This window comes from Euprymna scolopes, chromosome 27 (genome assembly GCF_053919585.1).
Source record: "Euprymna scolopes isolate OS-2025 chromosome 27, ASM5391958v1, whole genome shotgun sequence".
In the NCBI taxonomy this organism is placed as follows: Eukaryota; Metazoa; Mollusca; class Cephalopoda; order Sepiida; family Sepiolidae; genus Euprymna; species Euprymna scolopes.
The window spans coordinates 66,599,965-66,610,474 of NC_136508.1; the positions used below are offsets into that span (position 1 = coordinate 66,599,965).

Here is a 10,510-nt window from a genome sequence, read left to right on the forward strand (position 1 = left end):
GTGCATATTACATTTGCATGAAATGTCTTGATTTTTAATCCTGTTAAGGTCAAAATCAGAGGGGGAAAATGAGTTCATTTTATATATATAGGGATAAGAAATAAACAATTAAACGACCCGGATGTAAGCGTGACATACAAAAGAACACACACGCTATAGTATTAATATATAGATTCTAATATATTGCTCGATATGGATTAATTTATATTAATATATTAAGTAATTCATCTTAATACGTGAAGTAATTTCTAATGTATTGATTAATTTTTCCTATTACATTAAATACTTTATTTTAATATGCTAATTAATTTAGATTTATATATTAAATAATTTATTCGAATATAAATGATAGAAACCCATTCAATAAGTGTTACCATTTGTGAGAAAAAATGTCGACGTTTCTGAATTTTTGAGATGAGGATTGGTTATTCATATTATTTGGATTCATTGGACTACTATTCTCATCTTGAGTGTGATTTTCACAACGTTTCGGTCGATGTAACCTCCAACCTTCTTCAGGTGTATCTTGTCGAATATGGGAATATTTCTATCAAACTTGCAGACTTGGTGCAGTGGTTAGAGTACTTACAAAAATAATCAATTGTAAAAAGTGATATTCTCCGGATGGTTGACGGTTCAATCCTCAGTGTGGGCGACCAAAAAATACAAACGCGAATTACTTATGACCTCTATCTAGTCATGGCCGACGGAACAAGAGCATGCTACCTCCGTGAAGTAAATAAAGGGTTCTGCTCGAAATTCTGTCCAAATTCCTGAGTTTAACAGAAACATTCCCAAGTTCGACAAGATACATCTGAAGCAGGTCGGAGGTTACATCAACCAAAACGTTGTGAAAATCACACTCAAGATGAGAACAGTAGTCCGATGAATCAAAATAATACTAATTTAATGTTCTATCAATATTTTGTTTAATTTTTCGATTTTTGAGAGATTATCTCTTGATGATATGTCTATCCGCCATATTTAATTCAAATGCCTCTAACGAGACCACCGTTGCCTTCGTTTTTAACTCCAGCTTAACACTGCTTTTGTTTCTAAGTAAATAAACATTTTAAAATACGTTAAAACACAAAAAACTTATTCATGTAGGTAGAAGTATAATTTATATTGCCTTTGGTAACTTATTTGTTGCTTACATATTTTTTCACTACCCTTTTTTTGCTATTGTAAAAAAAAAAAAAAAATGCCCGCATTGTTTAAGGAAATATTTAAAACTAGAATAGTGGGTACCAGTCACTGACTGTTATTCGAGTTCTTGCTCAGAATCCAACCTAATTATAAAAAAAAAAACAAAAAAAAAAACAGGAAAAGACAAAAAGAAAATTCAGAAATATAGAACGAAAATGTAATTTCAAAAATCACAAATTCATCAAATAGTATTCTTTTTTTTGTTGTTTACTAAGAAAACCAAATTTTATGAGGAAGCGAGGATGATATGTCTGTCCGCCATATTTAATAGATAAAGGGAGACAACTCAATTCGAATTACCGAAATAAAACTAGAGATTAAAATCAGCCTTGTAATGCCTACGAATTATAATTAATTGCTAAAAATCGTCAAATAATTATTTTCTATATAAAAAAAATACTTGATCAATCTATATGATTTTTGGAATATGACATTTTTGTACTGTGACGGGTACGTACAGCATAAAGATCTGGTTTTGTTTTGTTTTGATTTTTTTTTTTTTTTTTTAATTAGGTTGAATTCTGGACAAGATCCTTTATCCGTACTAAAGTTAAAAGTCAGTCGTACCGTACGCACCCACACACATACGCGCGTGCGCGAGAGGTGAGCTTTTCTGTCTACGCAAATAAATCAACATTGGTCAGACTTGAATGTTTGTTATTGCCTGGAATGGCCATTTTAAAACGGAAAACGGATTGATTGACACTTTCCTAAAGAAGAACACTTTTTAAATGGCTTTGATTTGACTATTGAAGTAAATAAACCATCTTTTCAGTGAACAGATTTTTTTCGGACTCCTAACTTTATAACAATAGTTTGTTATTAGGTTGGTGCAAAAATAATGTCGTTATATCTATATCTATATCTATATCTATATATCTATAAAAGTGAACGTGTCTGTCTGTCTGTCTGTGTGTCTGTCTGTGTACATTTCCCTACGCAATAACTCTGTCAATTTTTAGTCTATAGACTCGAAATTTGAAATACCGGGTACTGAGATTTGGGGAAATCGATGTGACGGGTGTCAGCCAGAAATTTGGCTGTTAAGGGGTCAAATTTCAACGATTTGACCTTTAAGAACTCCTCCGACAATTTTGGGTCTAGACACTTGAAATTTTAGATTTAGGTTCCTTGAACATGGATCTAACTTAATAAAGTGATTTGAGCCCGAAACAATAAATTTTAAGGGGTCATAATAGGGATCAAAGTTTTAAAAAATTAACCATTTTTTTGTTTTTTTGCTTTTTTTGCACAGCATACACCTCCAAACACCCGAGCAACGCCGGGCACCCCTGCTAGTATATATATATATATATATATATATATATATATATATATATATATATATATATATATATATATATATAAAATAAAAAACGACATTATTTTTGTACCAATCTAATATTACAATAGAAAAATGCGAGCATGAAAAGTAATATGGTTAAGCTTAAACATGGAAAAGTAAAGGACTAGTTGTTAAAACTGGAAAAGAAAAGAACAAGATATTCTAGCAAAAAAAATATAATAAATTTATAACTTAAAATATTGCAGCATTAAGAATTGATTATATGATGTTATAAATTGAATTAAAAAAAAAATTCTTAATGCTGCAATATTTTAAGTTATAAATTTATTATATTTTTTACTAGAATATCTTGTCCTTTTCTTTTCCAGTTTTATCAACTAGTCCTTTACTTTTCCATGTTTAAGCTTTACTTTTATATTACTATATATATTATATATATTACTTTCATGCTCGCATTTTTCTATTGTAATCCATGATTTTTCCAGGCTTCCAGTAAATTCACTTGTTCTTTGTTTAATTTCAGTCTCATTTTTTGCCCCCATAAACATAACATAAATGTAATAACAATGTACGGCACTCGTCTGCTTTCAATAAAATCCCCCAATTATCTCCCTTTTATGCTTTCATTCTCTCTGTTTCACTTGTTACTTCTCTTTTCGTGGTAGCAACAGTAGTCGCTGAAGTGACGTGGTTGCTATGGAAACCAGTCACTCACCTCCTTACGTTTTTTTTTAATGATTTTGAACACCAGTAAATTCATCATAACTTTTGTTTTATTGAATAAAAATTGACAAATTTTTCTTTCACAATATAGCTGAGAAGGTGATCTATAAACTGTAATAATTGTTTGGAATTTGGTCGACAAAAAAATGAGTGTGCAGTGAGGCTTTGAAGTAGTTCTAAATGACCCAAACTGCCGCTTAACCATATATTAAAACACGGTAGCATTTGAATATATTTTTGTTTTTGTTTATTTTGCGTAAAGGTGGCTAAATTTTTTTTTTTTTTAATTTATTTTTTTTACAAACACTTATCAAGAACCGGAGGCCATACTTGAGGATAAGGATATAGGTTAAGGGTGTGAGTCGGTGTTCATCAATTCATAATCGGGATCTATCAATTTTTAAGACCAAAGTTGCAGCTGCAGGAATCTCTAGAAGTCGAAAGTAGTAGAGTATCCACGGGACCGTTAAAGGTAAATTTAACTTAATCTCCTATTTGCAATAGGCTTCCACTAAGCCACATCCTCACACATAAAATTACAAAAAAAAAAAAAATGTGAACAACTTCGGAAAAACAACAACACCTGATAAAGAACTGGAGATTGCTGTATTGAAATGAAATAACATTTATTTACGTGTTTAAGAAACATTAATTCAAATTGTTACAACGTTAAGGTTTTTTTACAATGAGTGTTCATCAGGCAGGCTTAGCTAAATGAAATGTCTCGCGAAAATGGGCATGAAATTTAAGATTACTGATTTTTATGAACAGAGGGACACACGTGGTTATTTTTGAGGGGAAAAGAAAGTCATTAAACCATGTAAGCATCATGCGTGTGCGCGTGTGTGTGTGTGTGTGTGTGTGTGTGTGTGTGTGTGTGTGTTCATCACATAAGAAAATAGTAGTTCGAAATAGCATTGTTGAAACAAAGAACTAATTCTCGTTTGCTGTGGTAATTTTCCATGATGAGAATTAAGGTACATATTTCGCAGCATTCTTGGCGACGCTGTTTTATGTCTGAATCAACAGAGTCTGGCGTATATGATGAGGATGGGCAGCGGTGATGTTTACTTGTATAACTTCATCCTGGACTTTTGATTTTTGGCAGTTAAAACCTTATATATGGGTGTTCTGGAACATTCCAGTCTGTTCATTGTATCACTGTATGTGGCGCGCAACGTAGTTCCTTTATTGTATGTGTGTGGATGGGGGCAAATTACGACATAATCCTGCGCATTCTGATATCCATAGGCATTGAAACAGTAATTGCTCTGAAAATGTGTCTGCCGAAGATTTGTTCCGGCCGTATGTAGCGGTCACTACAAGGGTTAATGAGTTTACAGTAGTCAATGGGACAATATTGTAGTAATCGTTAGTAGTAGAAGTTGGTAAATTGAATTACTTAAGGGGATGGCTCGTAAAGAACTTGTTTACGTTAGACTTGAAGACAACCATATTGTAGTCAGCTGGAAAGCAGGGAAACGGAAGAGAGTTCCACAGGCGTGCAGTTTTAAGAAATAAGTTTTCTTCATGGAATCTATGTTTAGGTTTAGGCACAGATAAAGAGTTGGGAAAATTATTTATAATGGTTTGAGATAGACAAGGGTTTTTCGTGAAAGTTAGGAGACCATAGATTGGAGCTCAGACGAGCACTTGCCATGAAAATAATGATAAAGCAGAGACAGGCTCTGTAGGAAAGAGGTTGCAGGGAAAAGAAAAAGGCATCCCTACTAGGCTACAAAGTCTATTTTGAACTCTGTCAAGGCAAGATATGCTGCTTCTAGCAGCTCCTCGCCAAATGTGGCAACAGTACTCCATCCTTGGATGTACTTGGCTCTTATACAGATAGAGAATTACATCAGCAGTGAGATATCTACTGGAGCAGTAGAAGGATTCCACCATTTTTCCAGCAACCTTGGCAACGGATTTGATGTATTTGTTTTATCTCAGATCAGGAGTAAAAGTCAGACCCGGAAGCTTGTCAAAACATGGAGCCTCCAAGACGAGAGGCATTCATTTCGATTGATGCCAGACGAGGATCAGTGTTGAAGATGAAAACTACTTTAACTTTCTTGGCTTTTTAACTAGGAGCAAAGTGTCAAGTTCTGTTGGATGCCAGTCCTTTGGGGAAGTTTTTAAGTTTCTAATCTCTTAGCTAGTCGAGTGAACGAGTTTCCCCCCGAAGATGCCCACTCCCCATTTTTATTTCTTTTCGTCCCTGAACTTTCTCCCCATTGGCACTCATCTTGGAAGGATTTCCCCATTTATCCATCTTCCCTCTTCTTTCTTTTTCTCTTCCATTTAGATTCCACTCCCACTTAAAGATTGGCGTGCTTGTTTTCGGCAAACGGGAAAGCAGTAGGTGATCTATTATTTAGAAAGGGTTGGAAAGGTCTTACTAAGCAATTTTTGTTGCTTTTTGTTTATTCCGCACTCCCGCGCCAATGAAATGAAATCTTTGTATATATTTATGATTCAATAAAACTTCAAAATTGTATTTAGCGTAAGTAGGATGGCCCCTGGAGTGAATGCCGTATTGCAGTGACTGAGATATTTCTAGTTAAGAGTAGGATAGATAATTTTAAGTATTTGTGACCATTATCTCCAGTTTTGATTGACCTTGTGCCTAATTTGTTCAATTTGTAATTTTTAAAAATATTTTGTGCAAATAAATATTGCAAAGTGTAGTATCAGTTCTGGTGCTACTCTTAGTCTATTCTGTCATCTGTCACTGAAGAAATCCTTACAGACGGGGACAAGTTATATTTTTGTTCCTCTTCAGAATACTCCTTTTTTGAGGAACTGGATTTTCCTCACATTAATAACCGACCTTGTGTCTAACTTTGCCCTCGTGAGGAGCTAAATGCGACAAAAATCTTTGGGTTTTTTTTTTTTTTATATATACGTAGGATATTTGTTTTCAATAATTTATTTCCTGCCTTCAGGCCAAGATCACAGTGTCTGTTCTTATGCTACACTTCACCTTTTCTGTCCTCAATCAGTGGAGGAGAAATCCTTCATAACTGAGCCAATTTTTACTTTTGTTCCTATACAGAGTGCCCCTTTCCGAGGAGCTGGATTTTCCTCGCATTAGAAACCTACTTTGTGTCTAACTCTGCCCTTGCGGGGAGGCAAGTAAATAGGAACTTAACTCCATTAGTTGTATATATATATATATATATATATATATATATATATATATATATATATATATATATATATATATATATATATATATATATATATGAAATGGTAACAGAAACACGTGGCATTGGTAAAAATTCGAAATTAGCCTAAAAAGTGGATATTAACATTTAAAAAAAAGGAAAGTTATTGACGCACGAATATATTGGTTCGTCTTTGAGAAGGCATGTGCCCCTGCCCCTCTGCCTTCAAGTGACACTGTTACATAGAAACGACAGTGTGACACACAAAAAGAACACAAAATAAAAATAAAAAAATAAATAAATAACACAGCTGTCTACGTCCATAAGTTGACTTACTCACTTGTTAAACATTGTAGAAAAAAAAAAAAAAAAAAAAAAATCTACACAGACGTTTTTGTCTCACAACCAACCAAGAGTTCTACGCGCGCACAGACAACTTCGGTGTTTTTGTTTATTGTTTAAGAAAATCACAGGGAACACTATCCTTTTTTTTTTTTTTTTTTTTTTTTTTTTAACAAAAGAAAAGGAAAAGTTATTTTTGTTTTTAAGTTTGACTTTGTGCTGCGCGCGCGCTCTCTCTCTCTCACACACATACACGACGCGTTCGTTCCAGTTTTTATGAAAGAAAAAAAAAAGTATTTCTCGAGTTACACAAATGAGACACTGCATCTGGGGGGGGGGGCATTTTGTTTTCAAACTTGAAAAAAGTTTGAATTAGTTACTTTAGGAAAAACCTACGCCACGGTCATCCAAACTACACAGACAAAAAGACACGCACATATGTTGGTCATTAAAGTGACTATTACCTCACTTTGCACTTGAAGAACTCTCTCTCTCTCTCTCTTTCTCTCTCTCTCTTTATCTCCCCCTCTCTCTCCCCCTCTTTTAGAACCGGCGCTGACCACCAACCCGGGTGGAAAAAAAAGTGAGGATTTTATTTTGACGTCACGATTTTTTTTTTTTTTTTTTTTTTTTTTGGTGTCGTCGCTGGAATTATCAATCTGGGTAAGTTTTCGTACTATTTATACAGCTTTGGCCTTTAAGACATTTTATTGTAGACAACAACACGAAATTTTTTTTTAAAAAACAAATATGCAACAAATAAATGTTATGAAAGGAAAGATAAGTTACTCTTCTACCTGTCCAGATAAGATTTTAGTGTTTTAACTTATTTTAAAGCGTTTATTCTGTTCGAAAAAAGCAAAGTCCGACCATTATTGTTTGATAGTTTAATAAAATGTCATCGCTCAGACGCTCAATTATTAAAAAAAAAAAAAACGAACAAAAACAAGCAAACTTTTTATCTGTCTACTGCAAAATAAATTACCATGACACTTTTGCTTATATATATATATATATATATATATATATATATATATATATGCATACATATGGACACATACATATATACACACACATATACATATGGCCATTAAACTTCATAGAATATTCCGCTTTTTATCCTTGTGAGAATTCGTCAGGCTTATATAAGCCTGACGAATTCTCACGAGGATGACACGCGGAATATTATGTGTAGTTTAACTGCCATATATATATATATATATATATATATATATATATATATATATATATATATACGTATATATATAATTTCATATATATATATATATATATATATATATATATATATATATATATATATATAACAAACTTTTATCACGTTCCTACTTTTTGACAGCTATTCTTTTTTTAAATTAACTGTAATTTTCTATTTTAACTTCGCGTATATATCTTTTCTTTCTCTTCTATCGATATTTGTGCCCGCCCGTCTTATATATATATATATATATATATATATATATATATATATATATATATATATGGAAATCGTTTGGTTTTTACTTTAAAAATAAAAATAACAAAGTGCCCCCCCCTCCCTCAGATTGAAAGAAAATAGACCTTCTGGCTTAAAAACTGGTGACTGGTGAGCTATAATTTTAACCGGTCTTTGGAAGACGTCCTCCCAGAAACGTTCACCTCCTTCGAAACAGGAGATTGGGGAGGCGCCCCTACCGGGAATCAGATTGAAGGCTATTTGGTGCTTATGCACTTATGTTACCGAGCTATTTTTTTTTTTTAAATAGTGCTTTCAAGTTAAAGTCAAGTTTCACGATATCTTTTATTATTATGATATTGTTAGGTGGAACTGGAAGTACAGAATAGTTACAAAATAAATACACTTCCTTTCTCATGTTAAGAATGGCTTTCAAAATAATCACGTTATTATTTCAGCGCGGTAACATAAGTGTTTATCAGCTATAACCGCATAGAGTGACTGACCCTTTATGCGGAAGCTGGATTATGCGCTAAAAACTGGCCCCGTGTCTAACTTTACAATAAGTAAACAACGCTTTATACAATATTGTACGAAAGTGTTTTCTTGGCCAAAAGGCCAAGAGCAAAGTGTAGTATCACTTTTTCTGTCCTCGATCATTGGAGGAGAAATCCTTCTGGACCGAGGCATTTAAAAAATTTTTTGTTCCTGTCCCGAGTGCCCCTGTTTGGGGAGCTGGATTTTCCCCGCATTAAAAACCAGCCTCGTGTCTAACTTTGCCCTCGCAGGGAGGCAAGTAGATAGGAACATAACGGTGATTAGGAAATTTGGTTCCTTTTAGGTGATATAGGGATCGAGGGTAGTTTGCTCCTCATTTCAAATCTTGCCTATTTGATTTTAGATTTTAGATTTTACGCTAAGGTTAGTCTTAATAGTTGTAATAAATGAGTGTCCAGAGGATTACGAGTTCGTTTCGAGTATTGACAGAGAATTCCGAGCCGATCCCGGAAATGTTGGAAGCACTTTACGATTTAAAATCTTTCTAAAAATTTTGTTTTTTTATTTATTTACTTTTTCAAAAAAGCTTTTCCAATTTGGTACTCATGCAAAATACGGACAGTGTTTAACGTTATTTAGAAACATGTTCTGCACGTAGGGATCGGGGAGCATTTTGTAACTATTCTGTACTTTCATCCAACGATTTCGACAATTCGGAATAACAACTAACTCATTGTTATAAGGGAGGTAATTCTATTTTACTAAGAATTGTAAGAAAAAAATGATTTTTTTTTTCAACTTCATATAATGTAACAAAGTTTTATAACATTAAAAACAACCAAAAAAGTAAAATGCGACGATATTGTAATTTTTCTTCAACAAAACATTCCAGTAATTGTAAGAAAAATGATTTTTTCAACTAATTTAATGAAATGGTTACCTCCCTTAGAACAATGAGTTGTTATTCCGAATTGTCAGAATTTAATAAACAAAAGACACCGTAAAAATTGAATTTAACTTCAAATTCCCATAAAAAAAATAACCCGATCCATATTCTGGGTATACACCCCATTTTTTTTTATCAACCCTTCGCATGTGTATTGCCATTTTTTCGGGACTCTCAAATTGTAAACTGCTTCGGCCATTTTCGGGACTGACTAAGAATTCTTCTTCGTCAACTGATTTCGTAAGTACTGAAATCTGTCCCTGTGTTATTATTCCTAATACAAGTGCTTGTTCTAGTACTACACTTCTTTTCTGTCGTCTGTCAATAAAGTTAAAAAAAATCCTTCTAGACAGAGGCAAATTGATTTTTTGTTCCGATCCTGTGTGCCCCTATTTTGCAGTGGAGTTAAATTTTCGGCACTTGTGTACAAAAAGGTCGGTAACAAAGTTATTTTCTTCTTCACCGTCCTGTGTTTAACTGTACCCTCATGGGGAGGCAAGTAAATAGTCTCGTCTGATCCCCGTTAAGACGCTTTTTTTTTTTTTTTTTTTTTTTACGAGTTATTTATTTGCTAGGGATAATTCATCGTTTAACTTTTAGCAGGGAGGACGCGTTTTCGCCGGTTTGATAGTGATTTTTATAGAATCACTCACTCACTCCACTCCAGTCTCCAAACCGAAACCGGGTTCGGGATAGATTCTACTTTTTGTGAAAACGACCAGTTCCTTAATTCTGAACCTCTCCCTCCCCCCCCCCCCCAAAAAAACACCCGATTGAAAACGAATGATTCTATAAAATTACTGTTTGCTTTTTATACATATATAAGTTTTATGGTTAAATTTTAAATTCTGAAAAAAAAACAAAAA

General features: G+C 33.5%; 1 protein-coding gene across 1 annotated transcript in view; it reads left to right on the forward strand.

Moving 5' to 3' along the window:
- The first annotated feature begins 6,731 nt into the window (after positions 1–6,731).
- The window catches only part of LOC145248888 (BTB/POZ domain-containing protein KCTD6-like), a 194,274-nt gene continuing 190,495 nt past the window's right edge, over positions 6,732–10,510 (forward strand). The window contains exon 1 of the mRNA XM_080110654.1: positions 6,732–7,410. The gene's annotated coding sequence lies outside the window, so the exon portion shown is untranslated. The remainder of the gene's footprint in view (positions 7,411–10,510) is intronic.